The 15,677-nt window shown below is 46.9% G+C and overlaps 2 pseudogenes; both read right to left on the minus strand.

Annotated features, from left to right (window-relative positions):
- Positions 1-7,981: 7,981 nt before the first annotated feature.
- LOC108519198 (epsin-2-like) lies at positions 7,982-8,709 on the minus strand (annotated as a pseudogene).
- A 4,100-nt stretch (positions 8,710-12,809) lies between these two features.
- On the minus strand, positions 12,810-14,569 carry LOC108519211 (6-phosphogluconate dehydrogenase, decarboxylating-like; annotated as a pseudogene).
- Between the last annotated feature and the right edge of the window lie 1,108 nt (positions 14,570-15,677).

Below are 15,677 nucleotides of genomic sequence, written 5' to 3' on the forward strand. Positions count from 1 at the left end.
AAAAAAAAAAAAAAAAAAAAAAAAAAAAAAAAAAAAAAAAAAAAAAAAGAAATTATATACTTGGTCTATCTTCCACTTTCTCTTCTCTCAAAACTAAAGGTCTTTTAGCACAGGTGCCACACCTAGAGTTCCCAGTACACCAGCATCAGCCTGGGGGTTACATCCTCATCAAAAGTTGGAAAGAAGGAAAACTCGAACCAGCTTGGGACCCTACCTAGTGCTTCTAACCACCGAGACTACAGTCCAAACAGCAGAAAGAGGATGGACTCATGATACCCAAGTCAACAAGGCGTTGCCACCTCCAGAGTCATGGGCCATTGTTCTGGAGTAGAGTCCTACCAAACTAAAGCTAATAAAAATTTAACCCTCCTATACCTCCTTTATCCCTTCCATACCCAGTGACCACTTGGATGGTCTTCCACCCGACAGGGCATGAGCTGTATGGTAGCTCTCTTCCAAGACGCCACAGCCTGGGGTAATGAATTCTGCTGATCTCTCTTTCTCTGCTCTTCCATGAAGTCTGACACTCTGTGGGTCAGCCCCCGAGGGCCATCCAGCCTCCATCTCCTGATGCCAGTTTTACCTCGTGTCCCTCATGACAGGAAGAAAACTTAGCATTCCTTGGAGACCTAATGGGATGCAGTGATCTTAAGCCCTTCCAAGAGCTTACCAACCAGTCTGTCCTGTCCTTATTCCATCCCTAACAACACAGCCCCCAGTGGAACAATTACAAAGGCATTATAAGGCCTTACCTCTTGCAATTGTTATAGGTGTACTTATGCTTGGATGCTGCTTCATGCCCCGTACTCATGGATTAGTGCAGAGACTTATAGAAACAGCTCTCACCAAAACCTTTAATTCTCCCCCACCTTACTCAGATAAACTTCTACTTTCAGAAAACCAAGCAGAACAGCAGAGTCAAGATATGCTAAAAAGTTTGAAGAGGAAGAATTATGAAAATCAAAAGGGGAAGTTGTTAGAAACAGTGAGTTCCTCTTCAAAGATCTGTCGTCCTCTATTTTCAAAGCCTAACTTCCTTGCCTCCTTGCCCCTAGTTATGGTAAACAATTTCCAGTCATTCCCAATCTGTAACCCACATCTGTTCCTTATTTGGTGTCCTTAGTTCTGAAACTGCTCTTCCCACTGCTGTAGCTCCCCCCGCCCCCTGCTCCATTTTGAAGTAGCCAATCAGGATCAGCTCAGGTTGTGCAGTCTGACCCCAGCCAATGGGGACTGGACATAGTAGTAGGGCCTGACTATGTTAGGGATAAAAACCCATTCCCTCCTTTGTTTGGTGTGCTTTTGCAGTGACCAAAAGTATAAGCAACACCCTTCTGCAGAAGCAAATTTGCCGTGCTGAGAAATTCTTTATTTGAATGTTCATTTTCTTTGTGACTCCGAGCTCTTATTTCCAACACCAAGTAGCTGGGATTACAGGCATGTGCCACCATGTCCAGTGAATTTTTGTATTTTTAGTAGAGAAAGGGTTTCACAATGATGGCAAGGCTGGTCTTGAACTCCTGACCTCAAGTGATCTCCCCACCTCGGCCTCCCAAAGTGCTGGGATTACAGGTGTAAGCCACCAAGCCCAGCCTGCTTAAGAGACAATGTCTTATTCTATCACCCAGGCTGTGGTATCATGGCGCATTATAGCTCATTTTAGCCTCGAACTCCTGGGCCCAAGAAACCTCCCATCTCAGTCTCCTGAGTAGCTAGGACTATAGATGCAAGCCATCACAACTGGTTAAATTTTTTTTTTTTTTTTTTTTTTTTTTTTTTTTTTTTTTGCAGAGACAGGGTCTCACTATGTTGCCCATCCTGGTGGTGGACTCCTGGCCTCAAGTGATCCTCTTGTCTCAGCTTTCCAAAGCACTGGGATTCCAAGTGTGAGCCACAGTGCCTGGCCTTGTTCTGCAAGTTTTCTTAAAAACAAAAACAGGCCAGGCATGGTAGCTCACACCTGTAATCCCAGCACTTTGGGAGGCTGAGGTGGGCGCATCACAAGGTTAGGAGTTTGAGACCAGCCTGGCCAATATCGTGAAACCCCGTCTCTACTAAAAATACAAACATTAACTGCATGTGGCGGCAAGTGCCTGTAGTCCCAACTACTTGGGAGGCTGAGGCAGGAGAATCGCTTGAACCTGGGAGGCAAAGGTTGCAGTGAGCCGAGATTGCACCACTGCACTCTAACCTGGGCGACAGAATGAGACTCTATCTCAACACATAAATAAAATAAATAAAATAGAAAAGCCAGCATGTTTTGTTTGGTTAGATTTTTGTTTTTATTTTTTTACTTTTTTTTTTTTTTTTTGAGACGGAGTCTCACTGTGTTGCCAGGCTGGAGTGCAGTGGCATGATCTCGGCTCACTGCAACCTCCACTTCCTGGGTTGAAGCAATTCTCCTGTCTCAGCCTCCCGAGTAGGTAGGACTACAGGCACCCACCACCTCACCCAGCTCATATTTTTGTATTTTTAGTAGAGATGGGGTTTTACCACGTTGGCCAGCATGGTCTAGATCTCTTGACTTCGTGATTGGCCTCCGCCTCCCAAAGTGCTGGTATTACACGCATGAGCCACTGCACCCGGTGTCTTTTCTTTATTCTTTCTTTTGGTCTCATTCTGTTGGCCAGGCTATAGTGCAGTAGCATGATCATACCTCACTGCAGCCTCGACTTCCTGGGCTCAAGCACTCCTCCCACTTCAGCCTCCTGAGTAGCTGGAACCGCAGGTGCATGCCACCATGCCTGGCTAATTTTTAATTTTTTTGTAGAGAAGGGGGTCTTGATTCCTGGGCTCATGTGATTCTCCCACATTGGCCTCCTAAAGTGCTGGGATTACAGGCATGAGCCACCATTCCCAGCCTGGCTTCTCATTTAACATTCAGAAATACTTTTGCATTGCCAGCTACATACATTCCAATAGCTGTAAAACTTTTTTTCTTTAACTTCCTGTTTGTTAAATGACATATAAGAAGTACACTGTCAAGATGGTAGAGAACAGTTGCATTGTACTTCATACTGGTCAGATCTCATCTGGAACTGCATGTTCAATTCTAAGCACTGCATTTTTAGGGTAACACAGGCAAATAAAAATATTCTTATAGAAGAGAGGAAAATGGAGAGGAAGTTTAAAATCATATATAAAGGCATGTGCTAAAGAAGGTGTTCATTTTTGGCCGGGCATGGTGGCTTATCCTCATAATCCCAGCACCTTGAGAGGCCAAGGCGGGTGGATCACGAGGTCAGGAGTTCAACACCAGCCTGGCCAAGATAGTAAAACCTCATCTGTACTAGAAATAAAAAAATTAGCCGGGCATAGTGGCAGGTGCCTGTAATCCCAGCTATGCGGGAGGCTGAGGCAGAGAATTGCTTGAACCCAGGAGGCAGAGGTTTCAGAGAGCCGAGATCGCACCACTGCATTCCAGCCTGGGCAACAGAAGGAGAGTCTGTCACTCCCATCCTCCCCCCCCAAAAGAAAGGTGTGTAAGAGAAAGGCAGATGATCAGGGCACACAAAAGCTAATTAGCTCTCTTCAACTACGTCCAAAGAGACAGCGTTCTCATTATATATTGCAATGGAAAGTAAAACCCAGAAAAAGGCTAGAAGTCATGAGAAGTCATGTTTCAACTCAAAGATCTAGGTTAGGTCTTTGCTTTGGTATTCAATGACTTCTGGATTATCACCAGTAAACAGGCTTAGACTAGACTACCACATTGCTGGAATATTGTAACTTTTTTTTGAGACAGAGTCTCACTCTGTCACCCAGGCTGGAGTACAGTGGCACAATCTCGGCTCACTGCAACCTTTGCCTCCTGGGTTCAAGCGATTCTCCCACCTCAGCCTTCCAAGTAGCTGGGACTACAGGCGCCCACCACCACACCTGGCTAATTTTTGTATTTTTAATAGAGACAGGGTTTCACCATATTGGCCAGGCTGGTCTTGAACTCCTGACCTCAAGTGATCCACCCACCTCAGCCTCCCGAAGTGCTGGGATTACAGGGGTTAGCCACGGCGCCTGGCATGTAACTTTTAATTCTATTTTGAATATTAGATTTTATGTTCCTTCTTGATCTTTAGTCAATGTGAAACTCAGAATCTGATGAAAACTTAGGCCACAATTTGTAATTCTACAATACATTTGAAAAACTTTAGCTTATGTAATTTGACATAAACCTAGGTATTTTTTTGAAACCCTGTTACTGCTCTTAACTAATTGCAAAGTTGTGTCTGATCTCATTCCTATTTCTAATGTATATTTCCAAGGATAAATAGTGTAAAACATCTCATGACCTCAAGGATAGAGTTTGGAAATATGGATTACTTACAGAGCCAGAAATATAGCTTTTCAGCTTTTTAAAAATTGAAACTTCAAGAGTATTTTTTTTTAAATAGATTGACTTCAACCTGTCCTGCAATTTTCTGGAAGAAAACCTGCTATCAGAGAATGCTATTCAGAGAATCATTCTGGGAAGTGCTCTCTGACTTTCAGAAGTAGAGTGGAAATCATATCCTATGTATATCGCATCCAGTGGATGGGCAGAGTGCCTCTAGAAGGTATTACTCACAGGTGCACTGCTCTGAGGGGTGAGTGTGAGGGTCACAGGATCCAGGCAATGCATACGTTGGGGGGTGGGGCAGGCAGGGAGGAGAGAAGTAGGAGGATGCAGATCAGCAGGAGAGGGGGAGGACTGGCAGGTGTCACAGAAAGTGGTGGTTAGAACCTTCAGCAGAGCAGCTGAGATTGTGCAAAGATGCATGCAAGGAAACTGGAAAAAGCAAGTCTCTTTCCCTTTCCAGATGGATACTTAGATGGATGAAAGGAGAATTGTATAATCAGATTTCAATCCATTGATGTTGAAAATGGAGACACAGATTCTGATGATGGTAATAACACTACTTTATGTCTCAATGCTATCTTATATTTTTCAAAATTCTTTCACATTTTATGGGACCAAACAGAACATTGTAGAAATGTTAATATTTTCTTGAATTTTTGGAAGCCCCAAACTTGCTTGCTGACCGCCAAATTCAGAGTATCAAATTTCATTAAAGGTCAGTGAATTTAGTGGGTGTCTGTGATGTTGTCTGCATTTTACTCCTGCAATAACTAATACAAAGATCACGTTCCCAACCTGACATTCTAGCCTACTGTGTAGTTTGGAAGGCTAGAGTTAGTAGTTCTGTGGTGCAGAATATTGTCCAAAGAGAGTTTGGACAGGACACTCACTCAAATGCTTAAAAGCATGAAGGGTCTAGGATGCATTTTACATATTTATTCTGGTTTATTCTAGTAAACTTTATGTTAATGTAGTTTTAGGTCTTGTGCCAGTGATTCCTCAAATTAAAGCAGAAATGTTGAGTATTATTTTTCAAATTAATAATTAATAGCCTTTTTTTTTTTCAAGACAGTTTCACTTTTGTCACCCTAGCTGGAGTGCAGTGGCACAATCTCGGCTCACTGCAACCTCCACCTCCCAGGTTCAAGCGATTCTCCTGCCTCAGCCTCCTAAGTAGCTGGGATTACAGGCACCCGCCACCATGACTGGCTAATTTTTCTATCTTTAGTAGAGACGGGGTTTCACCATGTTGGTCAGGTTTGTCTCAAACTCCTGACCTCATGATCCGCCCACGTTGGTCTTCCAAAGTGCTGGGATTATAGGCGTGAGCCTCTGCACCCAGCCCCAAAATATTCTTATAGAAGAGGGGGAAAATGGAAAGGGAGTTTAAAATCATACATAAAGGAAGGTGCTAAAGAAGGTGTGTATTTTTGGACAGGAGAAGGGCAGATGATCAGGGCACACAAAAGCTGGCCACCTCTCTTCAACTATGTCCAAAGAGACAGCATTAAAAAAAAAAGCCGGGCGCGGTGGCTCAAGTCTGTAATCCCAGCACTTTGGGAGGCCGAGACGGGCGGATCACGAGGTCAGGAGATCGAGACCATCCTGGCTAACACGGTGAAACCCCGTCTCTACTAAAAAAATACAAAAAACTAGCCGGGCGAGGTGGTGGGCGCCTGTAGTCCCAGCTACTCGAGAGGCTGAGGCAGGAGAATGGCATAAACCCAGAAGGCGGAGCTTGCCTCGAGCTGAGATCCGGCCACTGCACTCCAGCCCGGGCAACAGAGCAAGACTCCATCTCAAAAAACAAAACAAAACAAAAAACCAAACAAAACAAAACAAAACAAAGAGACAGCATTCTCATTATATATCACTATGGATATATATTAATGGCCACAAATTAAGCCTTGTAACTTAAGGTCTTTCTCTGAAAATGCCAACTCTATTATTTCTCAAATACATATTAAGAATTATATTCAGACCCACTTAACAAGTGTTAATTGAGGATACAGCCAAAATACTAGTTATGACATTATGAAGCATTGTGGCAACAGAAGGGATATAGTATATAACAGAGTATGGAGTTGGCCAGGTGCCATGGCTCACACTTGCAATCCCAATACTCTGCAAGGCTGAGGTGGATGGGTTGCTTGAGCCCCTGAGTTTGAGACCAGCCTGGGCAACATGGCGAAAACCCGTCTCTACTAAAAAATAAAATAGCTGCGGTGGTGGTGTGTGCCTGTATTCCCAGCTACTTGGAAGGCTGAAGTGGGAGGATCGTGTGAGCTCAGAATGTCGAGGCTACAGTGAGCTGAGACTGTGCCACTGTACTCCAGCCTGAAAGACAGGGTGAGACCCTATCTCAAAAAAAAAAAAAGTAACAGTAGGGAGTCAAGCCATACTGTTTAAATTCTGTGTCTGCCCCTTACTACATGGGATTTCCAAGGGAAGTCAATTAATTTTGTGCCTTTGTTTCCTCAGTTGTGAATAATAAGATCTACCTCTGAGAACTGTTGTGAAGTTTCAGTGAATCAATACATGTAGAACACTTTGATGTTGCTTGGCTTTAGGTAAACGCTCTGTAAATGGTAGCTATCATTATTCAAGGATGTCTACTTGGAGTTCTACGAATTAAGCAAAAGTCTTCTTTTTTTTTTTTTGAGACAGAGTTTTTGCCTTGTTGCCCAGGTTGGAGTACAATGGTGCAATCTCCATTCACTGCAACCTCTGCTTCCTGGGTTAAGCAATTCTCCTGCCTCAGCCTCCCAAGTGGCTGGGATTATAGGTGCATGCCACCACACCCAGCCAATGTTTGTATTTTTAGTAGAAACGAGGTTTCACCACGTTGGCGAGGCTGGTCTCGAACTCCAGACCTCAGGTGATCCACCTGTCTTGGCCTCCCAAGGTGCTAGGATTACAGGTGTGAGCCACCACGCCCTGCCAAGTTTTAACTTACCACAGAGTTTGAAGAACAGGAGAAGAATATTAGAACCTTAGACCTTTTTAGAAAGTATGCTTCTTACTGTTTTCAAAATTTTATTTATAATTTTTTTCAGTCAGTGGAAAGACATTTAATTTGAAATTAAAGAAACAAGATTATCAGCCAGGTGCGGTGGCTCACATCTGTAATCCCAGCACTTTGGGAGGTCGAGGCAGGCAGATCATGAGGTCAGGAGTTCGAGACTAGCCTAGCCAACATGGTGAAACTAAAATATCTCTACTAAAAATATGAAGAATAGCTGGGCGTGGTGTCAGGTGCCCGTAATCCCAGCTACTCAGGAGGCTGAGGCAGGAGAATCATTTGAACCCGTGAGGCGGAGTTTGCAGGGAGCTGAGATTGTGCCACTGCACTCCAGCTTAGGCAAAAGGGCGAGACTCTGTCTCAAAACAAAAAACAAACAAAAAGACAAGATTACCAAGAAAGAGCATTTGTTTCCTCCTGTCTACCAGAGTCAACTCCCCATTGGATGTGCAGCAGGACAACCCTTTGCTGCCAGACCCACTCTGAGGAGGAAGCAGACAAGACCTGCCTCTGCCCACCTTCTGGCCAGATGTACAGAATGAGACCCCACAGAGCAGCAAAGGGCCTTAGAGACCCCTGAACCAGAGCAGCCAAGGGGCTAAAAGTCCCTTCATAACCAAAACTCAACCCAGACCAAGGACAATTTGCCTGGGCTGCCAAAGGCTCAGTACTGAGGACAGATTCAAGCTCTGCGGGGGCCACCACTCCCTAAGCCCAGGGACACCCATCCCACCTGTCACCCATTGCTGCTGCTCTGGCAAAGGGTGAGAAGCACTTCCATTACTCACAGCCATGGTAGGAGCCTGGGGACCCCCGGCCTTGCCATACTCCTGCTCCAAGTGGCTGGTGGAGAGGTTGGGCTGGCTGGAGCCTCCAAAGGTGATCTGGTTGCTGCCCATGCCAGCGGCAACCTGGGCCATGTGCTCTTTGGTTTTGAGAGCCTGGGCCCTCTCAGCCTTCAGCCGTTCCTCATCTTTGAGGAGGGCTATCAGTTGCTTTGACTTCTCATGCACATTGATGCCCTGGTCCTTGCCATCTCAGTCAATGTACTGGAAGTCCTTCAGGGTCTGGATGGTAAAGATGTTCTCACGGCACTCCTGGGCCACGCACTTGGAGCTGTCTTGATGAGGTAGTCCAGCAGCAGCAGCTCCTTGTACACATGCTGCCAGTTCTTGCTATGGTCCTTGAGCTGCTTCCACACCATGCTCATGATCTCCGAGAAGGCCGCCAGGTTGTAGGTCAGGTTCGCAATCTTGGTCATCAGAGAGCTGGATGGGCCCCATGGGTCATTGGAGGTGGCTTCCCGAACTTTGGTTTCTGCCCCTGAGTAATTGTTCACAATATTTTTCATCTGCTATCTGATCAAGTCATCATTTTTCTTTGTTGCATATTTAAAGCCCTTCAAAGAGAGAAATTTTCCTGTCCTTGGTAAGTGCACACCCTGTGAAGGTTCACTTTCCATAATTGAGCTGGAACAAGATCCCTGCATGGTCATTTCCTCCTTTGGAGCCTCAGATCCAAAAAGCTGGAAGCCATGACCAGGCTACAGTGAAGTCCATGTCTGTTACATGGGGCTCCGGCCCACAAGTTTGGTAACCTCCATCTGCCTCATCATCAGTGAATACCTAGTACTAGCACTGTGCCCGACACAGAAATGAACACTAAAATCCTTGGAATCTCCACAGTGATGTCTTTTTGCCTGTGAACGATTGACGGAGGGCTGGCAGCCCCTAGGCAGCTTCAGGATGGGGCTGGTCACCAGAAAGACCAAGGCAGGATCAGTCCAGGGAGGGAACTGAAGGTTAAGTTTATCACCAATGGCCAATCATTTAGTCAATTGTGTCTCCATAATGAAACCTCCATAAAAACACGAAAGGACAGGTTCAGGAAGCTTTTGGGTGGCTGAACACATGAAGGTTCCTGGAGGGTGGCACCTAGGTATGGCATGGAAGCTCTTCACTCCTTCTCCCATACCTGGTCTATGCATCTCTTCATCTGTATGCTTTGCAGTATCCTCTGCTCCTCCAGGCTGATGTGGGTGTGCCACCAGCGCTGGGGAGGCGGGAGCTACCGGAGCCCGTGGAGCCATGGCTGCCGCATCTGGCTCTGTTTTCTGAATTTTAAATCAATGGACAAAAGTAAATAGATATGTATCATCTTTTTTAAAAAAAATTGGAGAATTTAGATATATGTAGATTAAGGGACTTGCCCAAGGAATGAATGAGGAAGACTGGCATAGGGATTCTGTCTTCTGATAGTCTGATAATCTCTACAGCATTGCTTACACATGTAAACCATAATCTTCAAGCGAAAGTAAATACCCAGAGCTTACTTTGGGTTACATATATTATTAATACTTTTGTGCCCTTTGGTGTCTTTATAAACATAGTTTTTTTTTTTTTTTTTTTGAGATGGGGTCTCGCTCTGTCGCCCAGGCTGGAGTGCCGTGGGCGGGTCTCAGCTCACTGCAAGCTCCGCCTCCCGGGTTTATGCCATTCTCCTGCCTCAGCCTCCCAAGTAGCTGGGACTACAGGCGCCCGCCACCTCGCCCGGCTAGTTTTTTTTTTGTTTTTTTTTTTTTGTATTTTTTTAGTAGAGACGGGGTTTCACCGTGTTAGCCAGGATGGTCTTGATCTCCTGACCTCGTGATCCACCCGTCTCGGCCTCCCAAAGTGCTGGGATTACAGGCTTGAGCCACCGCGCCCGGCCTATAAACATAGTTTTAAATGAAAAGTGATTGATATGGTTTGGATGTGTTCCAACCCAAATATCTTGAATTATAGTTTCCATAATCGCCACGTGTGTGGGAGGGACCAGGTGGAGATAAATTGAACTCATGGGATGGTTTCACCCCATCCTGGTTCTCATGATAGGAAGTCCAGTTCTCATGAGATCCGATGATTTTATAAGTGGCTTCCCTCCTTCTCCTTTCTGCTGCCATGTAAAGAAGGAAATGTTGCTGGCGCGGTGCTCAGCCTGTAATCCCAGCACTTGGGGAGGCTGAGACGAGGCGTAGCCACGAGGTCAGGAGATCGAGACCATCCGGCTAATACGGGTGAAACCCCGTCTCTACTAAAAATTACAAAAAACTAGCTGGGCGATGGTGGCGGGCGCCTGTAGTCCCAGCTACTGGGAGGCTGAGGCAGGAGAATGGCGTAAACCCGGGGGCGGAGCTTGCAGTGAGCTGAGATCCGGCCACTGCACTCCAGCCTGGGCGACAGAGGAGACTCTGTCTCAAAAAAAAAAAAAAAGGAAAAAAGTTTGCTGTCCCCTTCCACCATCATGATTTTAAGTTTCCTGAGACCTCCCCAGCCCTGTGGAAACCTGTGAGTCAATTTAAAGCTGTCTTTCCTTATAGATTACTCATCTAGGGTACGTCTTTTATTAACAGCGTGAGACGGACTAATGCAGTGAGTTAAAGTCGAAGGTGAATTTACTCTAGTGGAATTGAAGTCATTTATTACCTCTCCATTTGCCTTTCCCGTGCCAGCAACGTTAAGATAGGGATCCATACCCAGGCAGGGTAGAATAATTAAACTAGGAAAAGGAAACCATGTAATTTAAGCCAAATGACCTGTTTTGGCCTGAACTATCCAAATAACTATGACTAAATTGGTTGTTCTTTTTTTTTTTTTTTTTTTTTTTTTTTTTTTTTTTTGAGTCTAAGTCTCGCTGTCACCCAGGCTGCAGTACAGTGGTGCCATCTCAGCTCACTGCAACCTCTGCCTCCTGGGTTCAAGCGATTCTCCTGCCTCAGCCTCCTGAGTAAACTGGGATTATAGACATGTGCCACAATGCCTGGTTAATTTTTTTTTTGAGACAGAGTTTAGCTCTTGTTGCCCAGGCTGGAGTGCAATGGCACAATCTCAGCTCACTGCAACCTCCGCCTCCTGGGTTCAAGCAATTCTCCTGCCTCAGCCTCCCGAGTAACTGGGATTACAGGCATGTGCCACCACACCTTGCTAATTTTGTATTTTCAGTAGAGATGGGGTTTCTCCATGTTAGTCACGCTGGTCTTGAACTCCCCATCTTGTGTGATCCGCCCACCTTGGTCTCCTAAAAGTGCTGGGATTACAGGTGTGAGCCACCATGCCCGGCCTTATTTTTTTGAGACAGAGTCTCAATCTGTTGCCCAGCCTGGAGTGCAGTGGTACAATCTCGGCTCACTTGCAACCTCCGCATCCCAGGTTCAAGCGATTCTCCTGCCTCAGCCTCCCGAGTAGCTGGGACTACAGGCACCCACCACCTGCCTGGCTAATTTTTGTATTTTTAGTAGACATGGAGTTTCACCATATTGGCCAGGCTGGTCTCGAACTCCTGACCTTCTGATCTGCCCATCGTGGCCTCCCAAAGTGCTGGGATTACAGGCGTGAGCCACCATGTCCAGCCTAATATGTGTATTTTTCCCATCCAAGTAGTAACCAGGCCCGACCCTGCTTAGCTTCCAAGATCAGACGAGATCAGGCGCGTTCAGGGTGGTATGGCCGTAGACAATATGTGTATTTTTTAGTAGAGACAGGGTTTCACCATGTTGGCCAGGCTGGTCTCAAACTCCTGACCTCAAGTGATCTGCCCACTCGGCCTCCCAAAGTGCTGGGATCACAGGAGTGAGCTACCACACCTGGCCTTTTTCGTTTTATTTTAAGTTTACTTATTTTGAAACTAGAGGATCAGCAATAAAAGTGGATAAAGAAAGAACTAAATTATCCAAACTACCTCAGTTGTCTACCCAGGGACAGTCAGTGTTGATCTTTATTTTTTTATCAGTCTGATGTAGCTTTTATTGAGTAAAGGAAAAAGGGAATTCAGCCACATGAGACAGAGGTTCCAACTGATCAGAGCACACAAACACCCTTCCTGTCTGTGTGATGGCAACCACACCAGCACATGGGGCACAAGGAAACCACTGCTGCAAGGAGGTGGTTCCCACTCTCACACACAGGAACAGCTCCTGGTCAGTCCCAAGAGGCAAGGACAGAGGGCACGGTGGCTCTCACAGAGTTACTTTACAAATAAACTCTGTGCCTTCCTCAGGAGTCTCTTACAACACTTTTAAAAAAGATCTGGGCCAAGCGCAGTGGCTTGCACCTGTAGTCCCAGCACTTTGGGAGGCTGAGGCGGGTGGATCACCTGAGGTCAGGAGTTCAAGACCAGCCTGGCCAACATGGTGAAACCCTGTCTCTACTAAAAATGCAAACATTAGTGGGGCGCAGTGGCATGTGCCTGTAGTCCTAGCCACTCGGGAGGCTGAGGCAGGAGAATCGCTTGAACCCAGGAGGTGGAGGTTACAGTGAGCCAAGATTGCGCCACTGCACTCCAGCCTGGGTGACAGAGCGAGACTCCGTCTCAAAAAAAAAAAAAGATCTGAACAGAAAATAGGGCAAAGGGGCAGCTGGCAGTGCCATGAGGCACATGGAATGTCCTGGTCTGTGGAATCGTGGAGGATGACAGCAGCATCATCATCAGGTATTGTATGACAAGGATGACACACTGCCACCGTGGCCTGTCCAGTTGGTGTGGATAAACTGCCCTGGTTTGGCCAAGAGTTCATAGGTGTGAGCCCCGAAGTACTCCCGCTGAGCCTGGATGAGGTTGGCTGGAAGCATCTCGTGTCTGTACCTGTCATAGAAGAAGAGGGCAGTGGTAAAACAGGGCATGGGAATGCCAGCCTGGACCCCAGTGCTGACTGCCCGCCACCAGAAGTCCTGGCAGCTTTCAATAGCTGACTTAAAGTTGTCCAGTAGGAGGTTCTGAAGTTCTGGGTTTTTTTTTGTTGTTGTTGTTGTTGAGACGGAGTCTTGCTCTGTCGCCCAGGCTGGAGTGCAGTGGCCGGATCTCAGCTCACTGCAAGCTCTGCCTCCCGGGTTTACACCATTCTCCTGCCTCAGCCTCCCGAGTAGCTGGGACTACAGGTCCCCGCCACCTCGCCTGGCTAGTTTTTTGTATTTTTTAGTAGAGACGGGGTTTCACCATGTTAGCCAGGATGGTCTCGATCTCCTGACCTCGTGCTCCGCCCGTCTCGGCCTCCCAAAGTGCTGGGATTACAGGCTTGAGCCACCGTGCCCGGCCAAGTTCTGGGTTTTGATCAAACGCATCCTTTATCTTTCCTAGGAATACACTTCTGATGTTGTAGCCCCCTCTCCACATCAGGGCGATGCCACCATAATTGAGGGTCCAGACAAAGTAGGTGGTGCTGCCTTAGCAGCATAAAGCCTTGAGCATAAGAGATGATCTTGGAAGTGTAGAGGGACCTTCTAAATGTCCTCCAGGAATGATTTCTTATCACCATCAAACTGGAACTTTTGGGGACCCTTCAGCTTTTTGCTAGCTTGAATTCTCTCATTCTTCAGAGATGACAGGCACCGAGCAAAGACAGCTTCTCCAATGAGGGTGACGGGTACACTGTACTCCAGGGCAGAGATGGTGGTCCACTTCCCCATGCCCTTCTGCCCCGCACTGTCCCTGATCTTTGGCAGCAAGTGTTTGCCATCAGCATCTTGGAACTTGAGAATATTGGCTGTGATTTCAATCAGGAACGAGTCTAGCTCTGTCTTATTCCAGTCCTCAAAGGCCTGGACCATCGTGTCCTGCGCCATGCCCAGCACGTCTCTCATCAGGTGGTATGCCTCACAGATCAGCAGCACGTCCCCGTACTCTATCCTGTTGTGCACCATCTTCACGAAGTGGCCTGCTGCCTCATCTCCCACCCAGTCACAGCAGGGCTCTCCAGTTCCTACTTTTGCAGCAATGCCTTGGAAGATGGTCTTGATGTGGGGCCACACTTCTTTGTTCCCTACTGGCATGAGCGATGGGCCATACTGGGCCCCTTCCTCTCCACCACTGACTCCCGCTCCCTTGGCTTTGAGGTCTTGGCACTGTCTTGTGGTGTCCCTATATTCAGAATTTCCTCCATCAATGATAATGTCACCAGTGTCCAACAATGGTACCAGTTTTTTGATGAAATCATCCACAGCTTGCCCGGCCTTCACCAGGAAGATGATCTGCCAGGGCTTCTTCAGCTTGGAGACCATCTCTTTCAGGGACTGGGCACCCACCACTTTGGTTCCCTTTGCTTCACTGGCCAAGAAATCATCCACTTTGGAGACAGTCGTATTAAAAGCACAGACCACAAAACTCTGGTCATTCATGTTCAGAATTAAGTTCTGGTCCATGACTGCCAATCAGATCAGTGCGATGTCAGCTTGGGCCATGGCGGCGGACAGAGCAGAACCGAAGAGCGGCGAGGCACGGAGGACGTGTCTGATCTTTAAAATTGATCATAGGAAGTGCTGTGAAGTCATTTTACCCAAAAAGAAGAACCCTAGGCTGAGTGTGGTGACTCATGCCTGTAATTCCAGCACGATGGGAGGCTATGTGGGAGGAGTGCTTGAGCCTAGAGGTTTGAGACCAGGCCACACAACATAAGGAGACCCTGTCTCTCAAAAAAAAAAAAAAAAAAAGGAAGGAAGGGAGGGAGGGAGGAAGGAAAAAAAGATAGACTAGCTGGGTGTGGTGGTGCCTGTGTAGTTCCTGCTACTTGGGAGGGTAAGGTGGATAAGGTGGGAGGATCACTTGAGCCTGGGAGGTTTAAGCGCAATAAGCTGTGATTGTGCCACTGCACTCCAGGCTAGGTGATAGAGCGAGACCCTGTTTCAAAAGAAAAAAGCCGGGTGCAGTAGCTCACGCCTGTAATCCCAGCACTTTGGGAGGGCAAGGTGGGCGGATCACGAGGTCAGGAGATCGAGACCATCCTGGCTAACACAGTGAAACCCTGTCTCTACTAAAAATACAAAAAATTAGCCAGGCATGGTGGTGGACGCCTGTAGTCCCAGCTACTCGGGAGGCTGAGGCAGGAGAATGGCGTGAACCTGGGAGATTGAGCTTGCAGTGAGCCAAGATCACGCCAATGCACTCCAGCCTGGGCAACAGAGCGAGACTCCCTCTCAAAAAAAAAAAAAAAAAGAACCCTGGCTCCTGTCATTTCATGTGATAGCATAACTTCTATCTAAATTTAGCTTTTATGTTTTAAGAGTATTGACATTATGAAAAATAGAGAGGCCAGGCATGGAGGCTCACGCTTGTAGTCCTAGCACTTTGGGGGCCAAGGTGGGTCAATGGCTTGAGCCCAGGGGTTCAAGACCAGCCTGGGCAACATGGTGACACCTCGTCTCTACAGAAAATACAAAAATTAGCCAGGCGTGGCAGTGTGTGCCTGTGGTCCCAGCTACTTGGGGGGTTAAGGCAGTAGAATAGATCGAGCCTGAGAGGTGGAGGTTGTAGTTAGCTGAGATCGGGCCGTTGCCCTCCAGCCTGGGTGAC

The sequence above is a fragment of the Rhinopithecus bieti genome, unplaced genomic scaffold (assembly GCF_001698545.2).
Source record: "Rhinopithecus bieti isolate Rb0 unplaced genomic scaffold, ASM169854v2 scaffold_44774, whole genome shotgun sequence".
Lineage (NCBI taxonomy): Eukaryota > Metazoa > Chordata > Mammalia > Primates > Cercopithecidae > Rhinopithecus > Rhinopithecus bieti.